This window comes from Chlorocebus sabaeus, chromosome 8 (assembly GCF_047675955.1).
Source record: "Chlorocebus sabaeus isolate Y175 chromosome 8, mChlSab1.0.hap1, whole genome shotgun sequence".
Taxonomy (NCBI): domain Eukaryota; kingdom Metazoa; phylum Chordata; class Mammalia; order Primates; family Cercopithecidae; genus Chlorocebus; species Chlorocebus sabaeus.
This window is the reverse complement of record NC_132911.1, coordinates 8,696,961-8,713,806: the sequence shown is the minus strand read 5'-3', so window position 1 is coordinate 8,713,806 and position 16,846 is coordinate 8,696,961. Positions and strand designations below refer to the sequence as shown.

The 16,846-nt window shown below is 48.2% G+C and overlaps 1 protein-coding gene across 3 annotated transcripts in view; it reads left to right on the top strand.

Moving 5' to 3' along the window:
* Positions 1-1,815: 1,815 nt before the first annotated feature.
* BLK (BLK proto-oncogene, Src family tyrosine kinase) overlaps positions 1,816-16,846 on the top strand; it is a 71,566-nt gene continuing 56,535 nt past the window's right edge. For all 3 annotated transcript variants that reach the window (XM_007961646.3, XM_037983833.2, XM_073017930.1), the window contains exon 1: positions 1,816-2,405. The gene's annotated coding sequence lies outside the window, so the exon portion shown is untranslated. The remainder of the gene's footprint in view (positions 2,406-16,846) is intronic.

Here is a 16,846-nt window from a genome sequence, read left to right as displayed (position 1 = left end):
CGACTGTGAGGGTGAAAATGGCTGAAATTAACTTTCACTTCTGCTCAGACATCTGGAACCCATGAGCAAAGTCATTTCCTTGTTTTCTTTCTGAGTGGCTGCTGGAATCGTGTGTGTGTGTGTGTGTGTGTGTCTGGTATTGTTTTTGTTATTTTCCAACCTCTGTCTGTTGGGGTGGACAGAATGGTGATGTTTTATCACAGATCACATAAGGGCCAGCACTCCTCTCTGCAAACTCTCACATCCCCTCCCACTCTAACCTTGGAATAGACAGAAAATGTATTTTCTTCATAGGAAGCTGGGTTTCCTGCTCTCCACTACATTCTCTATATCCTCAAGTCCAAGTATATAAAAGTTGTCCAGAAGTCATCTATTTAGGCCCTACTGACAAAATGTTAGAGGCGGTTCAGGCAGCATCACAACATCCTGGTTCAGTAAAGACTCAGCCCAGGGATCTGTCTCTGAGAGTCTGTAGGAGTCTTAGTCATGAACCATGTTCAAAGCCATCTCCTTGGCAGCTTCTCCCAGTTACCCCTGATAGAATTATTGCCCCCGCCTCTGGTCTAGCACTGTGCCCCATTGAGGCTTCTGGCTACATCTACTATGCTCCACTGCAGTGATCTCCTTATCAGGCCCCTTCCCCAAGCTCCTTAGGCTGAGACCCTCAGAGGAGGATGGAGCGTAGCTGCATTGGTATCCCCAGCCTCCAGGAGGTGCTTACCACAGAGCAGGTGTTCAGAAAAACAGTGGTGCATTAATTGAATTGAAATAGGAAGACTAAGTCATCTCATCTCAAATCAGTCACTTTTTAAATCAGAAGCTCGCAGAGTTTGGAACTCATGTTTCATGTTTGGGTCTGCATAGTAGGTATCAGGAGACGAATGTAAGAGTAAATTAACAGGAGCTGCCATGGACTGAGCAGGCCCAGGGATCTGGACATTGTTCTGAGCCCTTTGCTACCATGTAGAGAAGATCAACTTTGGGACTTAAAGCAATTAGCCACATTCACATCAGCTTCCAGGTATTTGGAGTTTATTATGTGCTCAATATGGTAATAGATACTTTTTATGTGTGAATCCATTTATTCTCACAAAAACCCCTTGGGGAAGTGAAACAGATTATTTCCATAGTGTCTTAAAACCCCAGAACTCTGCGTTGCTGCCTCTGTTGACATGAACACCTGTCAAACCTGCAACTCACAGCTCAGTATTGTCTTAGTCCCATCCAAGGAAATGAACTCCATGAGGAAACTGAGATTCTGGACTGCGGGGTAGAAGCTGCCTTGTCTGCCCCCCACACCCACTCTCAAGGATCCAAGACTATGAAGGGAGAAGAGAGAGCCCACTGAGTGACTTCCTCTTATAAGCCAATATCAAGACACTGGTGGAAAGGAACCAGCTGACCAGTGGCTCACTGTGTCTGGCTGGACCAGCGAGACTCTGAGGTCATCACAGAAACCTTCCTGGTCCCATTGGTCCCTTGACTGCTGTGTACAGGATGCCACCCACCACTCCAAACACCACTCACCACTCTTGATGTTGGGATCCTTCTCCCATTACCTCCATTATTCTTGTTCTCTACTCCTCTGAGTTTTCATAGCCAAGTAAATTTTCACCATTGAAGAGGCTCTGAGATCCAAGTCAACTACTAGCTAGGGTGCTATAAAACACATGGGAAATTAGCTTTTACCAAGCACCAATTCTATGCCCACCATTCATACCCATTCTACCATTTAATGCTGATAGTATTCTGTGAGCTAGCTATTATTAGCATCATTTAAAGACAAAACAAAATCAGCGAGGCCAAGAGAACGGCTGCCGTGGTGCACACAGATGGCACATGGTAGAGCCCAAGCTCTCTCCATGAGATCCACAGCGTTTGTCCACAAGGCAAGGCAAATTACCTTGTAGAGTCAGCATGGAGGTTTGCTAACTCTGCCAGACTCAGTGTAGGAAAAATACCAGCCGTGCTGTTAAACCAAAACCCCATGAGAAAACTTTCTGGTGACAGAGGGGCATTGTTACCCACGTGGCCCAGGGCCAGAGAAAGGGCAGCTACTCATGGTCCTTCCTCACAAGCTTTCCTGGAGCAGAGGGACACCCCCAAGCCCAGGGAGCCCACAGGAGCTTCAGGAGGGCTCGACTGAAGGGCGGAGCCCCTGCTGCACTTGCTCACTGGGGGCTGGGGAGGCTCTGATCGCAGACCAGGGGTGCTGCCACCTCTGTCTGCTGCTGGTAGAAAGCCACAAGCCATGAAAACTGATTGAGATGAGAAGAATTCATCTGGGACTGGCTTTTGCTTTAGGATGGTGTTGGAAGTTGCTGGTTGTCGCTAGAAGTCTGCTCCACTGTAAGGGTGCTGGGATTTGAAGAGCTATGGTGAAACACCACTGAAGCATTGCCAAGGTAAGGCCCTGTGTCTTCCGGGTTCTTTATCATCTTCTTTAAATTGTGTAAATGGTGCTCTAAGGCCAGCAGTGGGGCAAGCAGGCAAGGACATTGCTGTGGGTGCCACAGATGGAGGAAGAGGCATGAATAGGATCGCTGCCTAAGCTATGAATAGATTGCTCCGTGGTTTGTGCGTTTCCAGTTTTGAGAATTTTAATTTATAAAAGTTCATCCATCCAGGGTAGATTCTGCTTTTTGGAAAAGGCAGTGAATGTGCCACAGAGGAAAGAAAGGACGTGGGATGTGGAGAGGGGGTTGGGTGGGCACACACAGGCCACTGCTGCGCTCCCGGCGAGTCACTCGGCCTCTTGACAGGAGGTGATATTGACTGCACAGAGCTGACAGAGGTCAGCGGTCACGCGCGGGGAGCATCTGGCTCAAAGCAAATGACTGGTTGTTGCTTTCGTTTTATTTTGTTTGTTTCTGAATGAAGTTGTTCCATGTTTCAGCCATTCAGGGATGGGGTGACTGAATAGATGTAATGATGATCTTCTTGGTTAAGAGATCTATTTCGCCAGGAAACACCAACTGTGAAAAGGAAAGCATAGTTGATCACATATTTTGAAAGGATTTGTTTAAATTGTAAGGCTTTGACAATATTTCCATGTATCTGGTAGTGTGGGTGGATGAAGTTCACCCTCATCCACCCACATTACCAAGGAACTAAGGAATCGTGCGTTCACAGTAACAGAGAAGAATTTGCTATGATATGTGCAGATCCTCCTCCCTCGGGAGAGGGGGGCTTAATTCCCCTCACCTTGAGTGAGGCCTGGACTAAGAGTATGGAAAGGGAGAAATAGTAGCTCTGCAGTAGAGAAACCTGCAGACGCCAGCTTCATCAAGGGATCAAGCTTAGCATCACCAGGAATAAGCTGGGCTGCTATTGTGAACTGCCACGGCAGTGCGGTTCTCCCCGCCAACTCATAACCCTAGTCTAATCATGAGAAAGCATCGTGATTAAAAAATCCAAATTGGGGAAGATTCCACATCATATTTCATCTTCAAAAATGTCAAGGTCATGAAAAACAAAGAAAGACAGGCAAAGTGTCACAGATCAGAGGAGACATGACGGTCAGGACACCCAAACCCAGAATTCACATCCTGTATTGGATCCCAGAACAACACCACAAAGGTCGTTAGTGGAAAAATAGGTGAAATCTAAACAAGGCCTGCGGTCTCGCTAATATTATGGTAACAATTACTCCTTAGTTCTGACAAACGTACCATGGTTAGGTAAGGTGTTCACATTAGAAGAACCCGGTGAAGGGAATATGGAAATTCTCCGTACTATCCTTGTAATTTTTCTCCAAATCTAAAATTATCTCAAAATAAAGAGTTAAAAGAAAAATTAGACTCATTCTTCCTCAGAGCAGAAGTAGCCAAATCCTGAACATTCTTGGGAAAACTGGCGTTCATGGCCTGGCGGTCGCACCCACTCTTTGAACATTCTGGAATATAGCAGGCCTTTTGCATTTTTGACCATCCATCATTCTCTCTCCCAACCCCTACCTTACTCCAGAATAGCTCTGTATTTGCCTCTCTTCATGGTATTTCTCATGGATGATTTTTTTGTTGTCGTGTTGTTCAATGGGTTTTTTGGGGGTTGTTTTTTGTTCATGTTTTTTGTTTTTCAGAGATGGGGTCTTGCTCTGTCGCCCAGGCTGGAGTGCAGTGGCAAGAGATCATAGCTCACTGCAGCACTGACCTCCTGGGCTCAAGTGATCCTCCCACTTCAGCCTCCTGAGTAGCTGGGACCACAGGTATGCTGCTGTGCCTGGCTAATTTTTTAATCTTATTTTTTGAAGAGATGGGGTCTCGCTTTGTTGCCCAGGCTGGTCTCCAACCCCTAGCTTCAAGCCATCCTCCCACCTTGGCCTCCCACAGTGCTGGGATTGCAGGCAAGAATCACTGCGACTGGCCCAGCATGCATTTTTTTTTTTTTGAGACGGAGTCTCGCTCTGTTGCCCAGGCTGGAGTGCAGTGGCAAGATCTCGGCTCACTGCAAGCTCCACCTCCTGGGTTCATGCCATTGTCCTGCCTCAGCCTCCCGAATAGCTGGGACTACAGGTGCCCACCACCACTCCCAGATAATTTTTTGTATTTTTAGTAGAGACAGGGTTTCATCGTGTTAGCCAGGATGGTCTCGATCTCCTGACCTCGTGATTCGCCCATCTCGCCTCCTAAAGTGCTGAGATTACAGGTGTGAGCCACCGCGCCCGGCCCCAGCATGCATTTTTGAGCCTTTGCTCTGTGGCAGGGGCTGCAGGACTGAATACAGCCTCATCTACCCAGCCAAACTCACTGCACTGGTGCAGGCTCCTGGCACCCCATCACAGGCCCAGCTACCCAGACCTGACTCCTCTCCAGGAAGGAAGCAGAAAGCCAGGAATGGAGGGAGTAAGGACCCAGGCCCCTGGGGGAGTACAGTGTTCCAGCCAGATGGAATCTGCTGTCCTCTGGGCTCAACCAGCCTCATAGAATCCGGTCAGCCAAGTGGTTGTGAGCTGGGCTGGACAGACCTTCCACGAGAGTAAACTGTGGCCTCCAGGATGTAGAGAGGGGACTCAAAGGGCCAGCTCCTGTTTGAGTGAGGACTCTGACCTTGTGAGCCCACCTGCGGCCTGGGGTCTGCAGCCTTGGGGACTGGTCACCGGTGGCCAGCATCCTGGCTTGCAGGGTTCACGTGTGTGGAGAGGTAACAGCAAGACAGAGAAACCTGGCCCTCCCTGCAGGTCCAGCAGAGCAGGTGAGCCCTGCTCAAAGGCGATGCTGCGCCTGATTAGAGAAAAGCTTCTGAAGCAGGTGAGGAGGAAAAAAGAATGATGAAGCTGCAGGAAGACAGCACGCAGATGGAAATCTTAAGATACTGAGATGGAAATCAATCACAAAACTCTTACAGGAAAATCACAGCTAAAAGATGGTGATTACACGTGGGGCGGAAGTGCCTTTCCTGTCACATCTGCTACTCCACTGCCAGCCTGCTGCTACCCCATAGCAGCCCTCACATTTCTGGAATGTTCTGTGGCATGCTCCTGCTTGCCTGAATCCCTTCCCCACCTTCCCACCTAGGCAACTCGCATTTGCTCTGATATCCAGCGCAGATGCGAATGTCTCCTCCCAATCACAGTGCCCAAGCCCATTTGTGTGTCCCCAGCAACCAATAGCACACGCCCAGGGCTCGGGTTTGCAGGCCTGCCAGGTTCTGTGGGAAGCTCCTGAGGACAAGGACAGGTCCTACATGTGCCTCGAGGCCCCAGCACCCAGCACAGTGCCTGGCCCATCAGGGGTATCTGGTAAAGTGGTTCTTGAGTTAAAGACACAAGGGCAAAACCTTGAATGAAAATCCAGGTTAAGACATGAGGATGAAAGCTTGAAAGAGGAAAAGCAAAGATAATTGAATGATCATCCCTAACTGTGGTATACTCCAGTGCTATCAGCATGCTGGGGTTTTGACAGGACCCTTGGAAGAAAGAGAAGATGCATCTGAGGCCTCTGGCACATTCCACTTCCTGCAGACAGTGTGGTATAGAGGAAAGCATTGGGGCTTCCTGCCAGCCAGGTCTGTCTGGCTCTGCACCTGCCAGCTGGGAGTGTGAAGTGGGAGCAGTTGCACCCAACCCCAAGCTCAGACATGAGAACGGAACAGAAACATGGGATGGGGATCTAGAGCCTAAGACATAGAGGAGGCTCCTCCTCGTCCACTGTGGGGCTTGTGCAACCCCTTCATCAAAGGGCTGGTGCTTCCCACATTGTATGCAAGGAAGTTTTCCCATGTGCCTTCTCGTCATGACTCGCTGCTGGTCTTTTTGCACACTTTGGTACCTAGGATGCTGAACCTGGACCAGTGGGAGGCAAACAAGACACACTTGGGATGCAAAATGTAAGGAGGGTCCCAGGCTCAGGTCGTTCAAGTGCAGGAAAGGTTTGTGTATGTGTGAAATGCACAATGTCATGAGGTGTCTATAAGGGCATTTGAGGTTCTGTGCTTAACGGATGAAGTGGGTCCTGAGCATTGAGTCCATGGATTCCTGATGAGTTTCCTGGTGCTCTGAGCTCCCTGAACTTGTAAGCAAGCTTTTGTGTAGGTAGGTACTTACAGTTTTTGTCAGATTCCCAAAGGGGTCTGTGAGCCCCAAAATGTTTGGAATCACCCAGTTAAATATCTAGGAAGGATACTGTAATTTTCTTTCTCAGTGTGTTGTGGATATGAGGAAGTGGAAAGGACTTGGACACAGAAGTCAGACAAAGCAGCCACATCTGAGCAGTCCCACCCTTCAGTGTAGTGGTTAGATGGCTGGCCTTGTCAACCAGAGGGCTCCAGTACAAGGTCCAGCCCTGGCAATGTGAGTGGGTCATGTGTGCCTTCCTGAGATGACAATAGTCTGATCCCACTATATACTAGCAGGCTTACCTAGCTCAGGTAGGTTAATTATACCCTCTCAGTCTTATTTCTTTATTCATTGATAATAGCACATCACAGGATTATCAGAATTAAATTACAAAGCCCTGATTTTTAGGTGAGTTGAAGCTGAGGAGCACACAACATTTCTTACAGGTTGCCCTCAATTCTCAATGTCAGAACCACCAGGGGGTCCTTGTACTTCAAAAAGACACATCTTACATGACAACTTCTTTGATTTACTTTTATGCCCAATATTCACTTTGAAATCTCAAAAAGGAAGGCAGGGTGTTGTTTCTCAAAAGAGACAGTAAATTTAATAAGATTGAGAGACATAAACCTAGACACAGTCATGGGCCACATAACAAGATTTCGGTCAATGATGGACTGCATATATGATGGTGGTCTCATAAGATGAAGACACTGTATTTTGACTGTGCCTGTTCTATGTCTAGAGACGCAAATATTCACCACTGTGTTACTGTTGCCCACAGTATTTAGTACAGTCACAGGCTGTATAGGTGTGGAGCCTAGGAGCAACAGGCTATGTCACACAGCCTAGGTGTGGAGTAGGCTCTACCATCTAAGTTTTGTACACGATGTTCGCGCAACAACAAAATCACCTAATGATGAGTTTTCCGGAACAGATCCCCGTGGTTAAGCAATGTGTAACTGTATTTTGGGAACTTCCACTGTATCCAGATAGTCAGTCCAAGAGCTCTATGTTTGGATCTCACAGTGCTTGAGATGCTGAGAGAATCTCATTTCCTGAGTCAGATGTGGACATTCTTTCTTGGCATGGGTACATTGCTGTGGCTTGTGCTGAAAGCTGCATAAGAAACAGAGGTTGGAAACTCACAGTGGCATTTATTGCTGAGATGACGCTAAGCTGTTCGCCATTCCACCCGGGACCTCCATAGAAGGAGCCCGGGGAGGATCTCCAGATGGATCTGGAATCATGGATTTCCAGATCCAGGAAATCCATGCCTCCCTGGAGCAATGGATGGCTTACAGACACTGTGACTCTTCAAACCAATTATTTTCTTCTCTGTGCTTTGGACTCCAGGACACTTAGAACCCAATTTGCATCTAACCACCAGCAGTTGGGTAACAGCATGTCACAGTCTGTATTTCCGTGCACCAGCTTTATACACAACTTTTTTTTTCTGCCCTAACTTACCCTTTGGTCTAATTTCTTTGTCTGTCTTTCTATCCTGTTGTATTGTATGTATTTTTATAAATGGTCTCAAATCTTTTCTGGAAACATCAGGAAATGAATAAATAAACAAATACAAGCAGGACAGCATTTCTGAAAGAGCCTGATACATAGTGTGGGTGCCCACTAAGGATTAGTTCCCTATCTGTGCACAAAACAGAAAAATTCACTGAGGGAGCCAAACTGCAGTTAAATGTCCAGCTGTGAGTCTACTGCAGTTATAGAAATAGCTTATTTTTACACATATTCCACCTTAGATTGATTTGGGGGTTTGTTGTTGCTGTTGTTTGAGACAAGGTCTCACTCTGTTGCCAAGGCTGGAGTGCAGTGGTTTGATCTCGGCTCACTACATCCTCTGCCTCCTGGGTTCAAGTGATTCTTCCACTTCAGCCTCCCGAGTAGCTAGGACTACAGGTGTGCACCACCACGCCCAGCTAATTTTTTTTTTTTTTTTTTTTTTGATAGAGACAGGGTTTCATCATGTTGGTCAGGCTGGTCTCAAACTCTGGACCTCAAGTGATCTACCTGCCTTGGCCTCCCAAAGTGTTGGGATTACAGGCATGAGCCACTTCACCTGGCCTGTTTCTTTGTTTTGTTTTGTTTTTGTTTGTTTGAGATAGGGTCTCGCTCTGTCTCCCAGGCTGGACTGCAGTGATGCAATCATGGCTTAATGCAGCCTCCACTTCCCCAGCTCAGGCAGTCCTCCCACCTCAGCCTCCCAAGTAGTTGGGGCCACAGGTGTGCACCATCACGCCTGGCTAATTTTTGTTTTTTGTAGAGATGGGTTTTCACCATGTTGCTGAGGCTGGTCTCAAACTCCTGAGCTCAGGCAATCTGCCTGCCTCAGCCTCCCAAAGTGCTGGGATTACAGGTGTGAGTCGCCATGCCTGACCCTACCTTTTATTGTTAAAGATTATATAAAATTATTTTATTTTAAGATTCTTTTATTCCTGCCATTTCTGTGGTGCAATTGGATTTTTGCATGAAGTTAAATAATACTTCTTATTTTGGCTGGGCGCCCTGGCTCACACCTGCAATCCCAGCATTTTGGGAGGCCAAGGTGGGAGGATTCTTGAGGTCAGGGGTTCGAGACAAGCCTGGCCAACATGGTGAAACCCCATCTCTACTAAAAATACAAAAATTAGCTAGGCTTGATGGCAGGCTACGCCTGTAATCCCAGCTACTCAGAAGGCTGAGGCAGGAGAATTGCTTGAATCCAGGAGGTGGAGATTGTAGTGAGCTGAGACCGTGCCACTGCACTCCAGCTTGGGTAACAGAGTGAAAAAAATAAAAAATTAAATGATACTTTTAATTTTATTTTTTATTTTATTTGAATAAATAAAAGTATACTTTTTAAAGTGTTACACATGAAAATAGGTTCAAAAGTCATAGCCCATTTTCTTGAAATTATTTGGTGCTTTATAGGAAAGGCTAAACTCTCCATTTTTTTTTTTTTTTTACACATTAGCATGGAAAGGAATCATTTCTACTTTGTGGTGTCTGTCTGTCTATCTGATGTGCTTACTGGCACCTGCCAGTGTGAGATCAAGATAGGCATCTTGTAGACGAAGAGCATGGCTTGCTAGTAAACGTTTAACAACCAGCTTTCCGGGAAGCAAATGTATACATATATAATTTATAGTAACATGTACTGATATAAAGGATGCATAGCACTTAATTTGCAAGTAATAACAAAGTATGCAATAGTCCCTATCCTAAATACTGCATAGGCAATTGAGTCTCATAGAAAGCTTTCGTGTCTTTGCCACCGTCATATCTATAGCCAAGCAATGGTTGCAGTGGATGAGCAAGTGTGGGGTCGGCACAAACACTGAAATGTTCATTCATGTTAAGGAGCAGATCAAAGTGAAACAACAAAGACATGGGGCAGGCTGCAGCCTTAGTGTCATGAGCAGCTTCTTTGCTGAATTGGATAATAGTTTTTCAATATTCATAAAAGTTTCCTCAATGTTTTGTGCTACTCACAGTGTTCTAGCTACAGAGAAGATGCTCTTTTAAGTATAGAAAATCCACGAAACAAATCAATGTCAACCTGTAGCATTTGCCTGTTGCTGTTATGTAAATACTCCCACCAGGGCCAATTTCAAGTCGCCAACACGACTTGTGTGAACATGGGTTTGAGACATGCAGTAGCATAGCATGATAGAGTACTTCTGCCTTACAGACACAATTAAAGAACCTCAAAGCATAGCTATTATTAAGATGTAGTAAAAATAATTATGAAGTGATAAGGTTTAAGTATTTATAACCTTTGCTTTAATAGAATTCATTTAATTATATCTTGTGTAATTTAACATTAATTTTTTATCATTTTAATTTCATACAGTTTTTTTTTTCTTTTTCTTTCCCTTTTTTTTTTTTTTTTTTCTTTGAGAAGGAGTCTTACTCTGTTCCCCAGGCTGGAGTGCAGTGGCATGATCTCGGCTCACTGCAACCTCCGCCTCCCGGGTTCAAGGGATTCTCCTGCCTCATCCTTCCAAGTAGCTGGGATTACAGACACCTGCCACCAAGCCTGGCTAATTTTTGTATTTTTAGTAGAGTTGGCCAGGCTGGTCTTGAACTCCTGACCTCAAGTGATCCACCCGCCTCAGTCTCCCAAACTGCTGGGATTACAGACACGAGCCACCATGCCCGGCCCATACAGTTTTTATACCTTAATCTTGCATAATGATTTGAATAATTCAGCTCACAAAATTCATGAGAATTTAACAATCAGCTCTTGCATGCAGGCACAAGCTGGCCCCCAGTGCGTCACTGACAGGAAGACAGAGTGTCTCAAGGCCACACTATAGATCAAGGTCTACAGCTGAATGGGGACAAGTGGAGAATAACTTGCCTTCTGGGCTCTCCTGAGTCCTGAGCCTGATGGTGGAGGCCTGGGTGGGTGACCCTGCTTTGTGCTTGGTGACAGGGAAACGGGGGGTGGGTCTATGGGCCTGGATGGAGAACCTGTCCCCATGGCTGTCATGTCCCTACACCAGCTGCTGCCAGCCACTGTGGGGCTCGCAAGTCCCCACTCACCAAACGGCTGCTGTTTTCCACAACCATGTGATACAAGAATGTCCTCTTGGGTGCCTTCTCATCCCCACTCTCTGTTGGCCTCTTTGCTACCTTGATACCTGGGATGCTGAGCCAGGACCAGGAGGAGGTAAAGACACACCTGGGGTGCAAAACGTAAGGAGGTCCTGATGCTTGAGGTTATTCAAGTGCAAAGAATGTTTGTGTATGTGTGAAGCGCACAACCACAGGTAGCATCTAAAAGGACATTTAATGTTCTGCACTTAGTGGATTAAGCTGATTCTGACCTTCCAGCCCCTGGGATCCTGATGAGTCCGCTGGTAGCCTGTCAGCTCCTGATCTTGGATGCGAGTTTGTGTGTAGGTGGGCATTCTTCTGCAAAGAAGCTTTTATCCGGTTTCATGAGATCAGAAAGATCTGGGGGTGCTGGCACAGGAAGGATTGACATCTGGTAACTCCCAAAGGGAGAGGTGTCACCTGCCCCTGTGTCAACAAGGGGTGCTCTTTTTTTCCTGCTCCATCCTGTGCCCAAGCCTCATGCAGGGTGACCCTTTTCGGAGAGACCTTTGCCACTGGGTCAGTGTGAGCATGTGGCCGGGCAGTTTCCTGCAGTGGACCAGGGCTCTGTGCGCTGTCTGAAGTGAGAAGAGGGGGCTCTTCCTTGGCGAGGTCTGAGGGCTGAGACTGGCAAAGAGACACCTGCTCTCTGGATCACCAGGCTGGGGGTTCCTATGTGCAGGTGTGGAGGATGGAAGGGGCCACTCTGCCCATTTTCCTGCCAGGGCCTCACCTCTGCGGGGGCTGCTGGCCTCCCTGGGCTTGCAGTGAAAGGCTTGCTGGTTCCCACCCTCCCCTGCTGGTCAAGGGCATCTTCCCAGGCTCCTGCACCCCACATTGCCACCAAGACAAGTGTCCTGTGGGAACTAGCAAGTGGGAATCAAAACTAGCCCCAGAGAGGTTCCTGGCCAGGAGATGAAGGGATCTACCCTGGGACTAACGTCCCCCCAGCCTTTCTTGGAGCTTGGGTCCTGGCTTTAGAAAGATCCCATTCACAGCCAGGCACAGTGGCACACACCTATAATCCCAGTACTTTGGGAGGCTGAGGCAGGCGGATCACTTGAGGTCAGGAGTTTGAGACCGGCCTGGCCAACATGGCGAAACTCCGTCTCTACTAAAAATACAAAAAATTAGCTGGGTGTGGTGGCGCACAACTGTAATGCCAGCTACGCAGGAGACTGAGGTAGGAGAATCGCTTGAACCCAAGAGGTGGAGGTTGCAGTGAGCCAAGATCACACCACTGCACTCCAGCCTGGGCAACAGAACGAGTTTCCATCTCCAAAAAAAATAAAAGAAAGAAAGAAAGATCCCATTCACCTGCACAACAGCCACACTCCTTTGTGGCCAAGGAAAGGGTTTCAAACCTTTCTCTACAAGGCCCCTTGAAGAGGGATAGCATGGATTGCAGTGGGGGCCATGTGCCATACATTCATTGCAGTCACTCGGAATGGCTCCACATGTTGGCAGCACGGAACCTTCTGTTTTCGAATCAGATTCCCCTAATTGCTGCCTGCCCATAAAGCCACGCTCTCATGCTGGAGCTCCATCCTTCTCCCTCCCTCCTCCTATTTATTTTTGGACTGTCCAAATGACCTGCGTGTAAGAAAATTGACATCTTGATGTTTTGTCTTCCTTTTGTTGACTGAAGACCTGCTGACAAATGACTGAGGAAGAAGGCACAAATCTGAATGGAGAGAAGTAGGCACCTTCCGGAGCTGGTTATCCGAGTGTGTGTAATGCCATCACAGGGACGTGCGTTTAATATATTTTATCAATCTGCATAGCTAAATACTTTTAGTTAATTGCAGGTGGGAGGGGCTGCTAGCTCAGGCTCCATGGAGCATGTGCTCAAAAAACGTCTCCAATATAGTGACTTGCTGCTCGAGGACAGTCTAAATGACTGAGGAGTGTGCCCGCTGTCCCCACCTCTGAGATGGGGCCTGATAAGGGTGCTTGCATATTTAGCGTTGGGCACCCTGGCACTCTCTAGCATGTGGCATTTGGCCTAAGTGGCCCATGAGGACTCTGTTTCAAGGATTTTACAACAAGAAAGACCAAAATGAGGACATCTCTGTGGCCCTATCTCAAGCAAGGGGGTGATTGATATAGAGCATATGCACACACAGACACACACACACGCACAGACACGTGCAGACACATACATGCACAGACACACAGATACAGACACACATGCATAAGAACACACACAGAAACACATAGACACCCACACATATACACACATGCACAGACATGTAGAAATACATAGACACAGAGGAACACACAAAGATACACAGGCACACATACAGGTACATCTACACACTTATCAAAGACAACAGCAAAACCACCTACCATGACAAGTATCATTGCAACAAAAGTGAACAAATAGATTATGCACCATAAAGTTTCCCAAGCCTCATCTATTTTGTAGAAATCTGGTACCATCCTTTGCAAAGTTCTTTCTATTCTTTCTACTGTACAAAGTTTTCTGTTGTCAAATGGCAAGAGGTCTCTGTTTTCTACTTGGAATGGGCCTGGAGATGGGAAACAGCACCCACTTCCTCCACCCCTTGTCCCCGGGCCCAGCATGGTGACCTGCCAAGCCAGAGAGTGACCTGAACACTCACATCTCAATGCAGGGTCAACTGTAGCATCTGGTCGGTGTCCCTGAGTGAGGGCAAAGTTGCAATAACACCTGTTCTCTCCTTTCTCAAATTCGCTCCCAAGTTCCATTGCTTTCGTTCAGCCCCTGACCCCCTCTAGACTGGGCAGTTCTGCATCCTTGGAGCTCATTTATCTGCCTTCAGAATCTGATGTTCCAATTCATCCCATGTGTGACTGGCAAGGTCTTTCTAAAACTCAAATGTGGCCCTATCAACCCCCAGGGTAAAGCCACCATAAACTCCACTGTTTGAGAACAAGGGCCAAGTCTCCCATTGAGGCCTCCAGGGAGTGGACAGTCTGGGTCTCCTTTCTTCTCCAGGAACGCTGGGCCCATCTGTCCTGTCCCTGAGGATTCCCTGACACACATGGCACTTCAGAGCTTTGGCCAACCCCACTCCCTGCCTGAAATGCCCATCTCCTTCAGAGAGCTTCTGTGAATCCTTGGAGGTCCAGTCCTAACGTCCCTACCTCCAATAAGACCTCTCCCCATCTTCCTCTCGCCCTGCCCCTGTCCCCGCCAGGCATGACAAATCGCTTCCCACACTGGGCCCAACAGGGAGGCAGACAGTAGAACAGGTTTTGGGCCAGGTGCCAGGTGCCAGGTGCACATGGCTCTTCATCCTGGTTCCCTGCTGCACACCTGGAGAGCTGAGTGCTTTTCCTGAGGTCATGCGGAAGGTGACCAGCCTGACTCCGGAGCTATCTCTTTGCCACATCATGGGGTGTCTTTAAGGTGACCTTGAATGTGCTTGAAGCTCTTTTATGTCCTGTTTGCAGACCTGGAGGAGAACAATGCCAGGGCTTTTTGTCTTCCCAAGGTCACAGCCTGAAGACACTCAGGGATGTCTTTGGCTCATTTATCATTTTTTAGAAAAAAAGAAAACAACAGAATGTGCTGAATCCTTGCAATTGTTGACAATGGCACTAGTTTCTTGGAGGGTAGAAGGGCGGGTCAGGCTTCTTATGAGGGCGTTCCTGGCCTCTGGAGGGGTGTAGGCAGGCTCAGGTGAATGACTGACAGACTGGATTTATGTATGTTGAGTGTGAATCTCATCCACAGCTTGGTGTGCAAAAATAGAAAATCTATTTAGTAATATCTACGTCTCTGTTGGGGAGAGGAAACTGACCTCTCAGCTCAGGATCTTCACCCCTTTCTCCAGGGTGGGGTGCAAGTTCTGGGAGCCTCATGAGTCTCAGGAATTCCGGGGTGGCCCATCTGGTCTTTGTCATCAGTCCATGCAGGGGGCTGCCAGGATGTCTGCCAGCCTCTGGCCCTGGCCGAGCCACCTCTCAGAGATTCCGGGCCACGTCCCAGGGTGAGGAATGCATCCTCCCACTCCGGGGCCCCCCAGATGGGACTCTCAAGGAGGCCACTTGAGCTCCAGCTGCCCAAGCTGACTCAACAAGATCTTTCAGTCAGTCACATCTACATCACGGGCCGAAAGCAGGAAAGTTCTTGTGTCTCTCTTTCTGCCTCCCTGTGACAATGGGTGCAGAACCAATGTGAATGGGTTCAGGCATGGGTAGAGAAAATAATAAATAGGAGGAATAACAGTCTCAGAAAAGCAGGTGGCCCGTCCCATCTGCTGACAGAGCAATGTGCAAGCATCACTGAACTTGTGACATTGATGTTTTTTCCAACATGCAGTTCAAATGTACACTGTGATTTTACAAAGCCGGGAGCCAAGTAACAACACCCATGGCACAGAAAGAGTGAAGTGGGGAAGGAAACTGAGGCAGGCTAGGGAGCATGGACATCTTGACAACCAGTTAGAATTGGAAGGACGATGGATTGGGATTGTAAAAGAATAAGGCAGAATGTCCTACCTTCCTACCATGACCCTGGGAATGGTCCTGGATTTGCAGTGGCCCTGGTCTGGACCACCATGTAGATGTCACTAATGGATCCTGCCAGGGGAAGGGCCTGTCATGGCCCCCAAGAAAGGCAGGGGTGGCCACCCCAGCTGCAGGGGGAAGACACAACCCACCCTGCAGGGCTTTTGGGAACTTTTAGAAGAAGGCAAGTCAACTCTTTAAAACAACTTTGAAGAGACAGGAGCTTAGTGGACCCAGTGGAGATAAAAGGTCCAGGTAAGGAGTGGCCAAGCAGTTGGAATTTAGGAGAGGCTGATCAGAAAGTCCCAGTGGACCAACTTGGGGGTTTGGGGGGCTACTGGGTCCATGGCAACATACAGCTCAGTGGGTGCGAAAGATCAGCCAGGCCTAGGGTGCAGATGACAGTGAAACAGGATGGCGACCTGGGTTAGGACTGGAGGGTGAACCTGAGGCCAGGAGAGCAGGGAAGAGATTGCTAAAGACAGTCAGTCCATGGCAAACTAGTTTTCTCCCCGAGCCAGCATTTCTACACCTGAACACTGGCCTTGCCATCTGGCTGGGTGACTTCCTCTCTCTGGGCTTCAGGGCCCAGCATTGCTAATTGGGGGTAGAGTCAATGGCCTTCCAGTGCGCCCTTTGGTGGCTCTGTGTGGCACATCAGGCAGGCTGGTCAAGTAGGGGGTCATCACCAGACCTTGGGTGCTTCTCACCCCTAATGTCACATCGTCCTCACAACAGCCCCGTGATGTCATCAGGAACCTGCCCGATGGCCCAGGGCTAGGAAGGACCAGAGCCAAAGTGCAGGCTCAGGACTGTTTGACCCCAAAGCCAGTGCTCTGAACCCTCCATCTGTCTTCATTAACTACCGCCTGTGCCACTACTGTAAGGCAAGAGAAGAGTGTCACGGCGTGAAGGCTAAGCACATGCTGTGAAATCACCCGTGGCTTGCAGACACACGCACAGCTACTCGGGGGAGATAAGAGTCAAGAACGGGTGAGCTCAAGCTGTGCTCACACGGGGCCTGTGCTAGGGGACTACAGGCCTCGGAAAACCTGGAACCTGGAACAGCTTTCCTCTGCTAGGAGGCGCTGGCGCAAGTTTGCCTGAAGCCACGGCCCCATGGCGAAGCCATCATGTGTGGGGCTTTCCTCGGGCCCCTCTTGGTGAGCCGCATTCCTGTCCACACAGTAG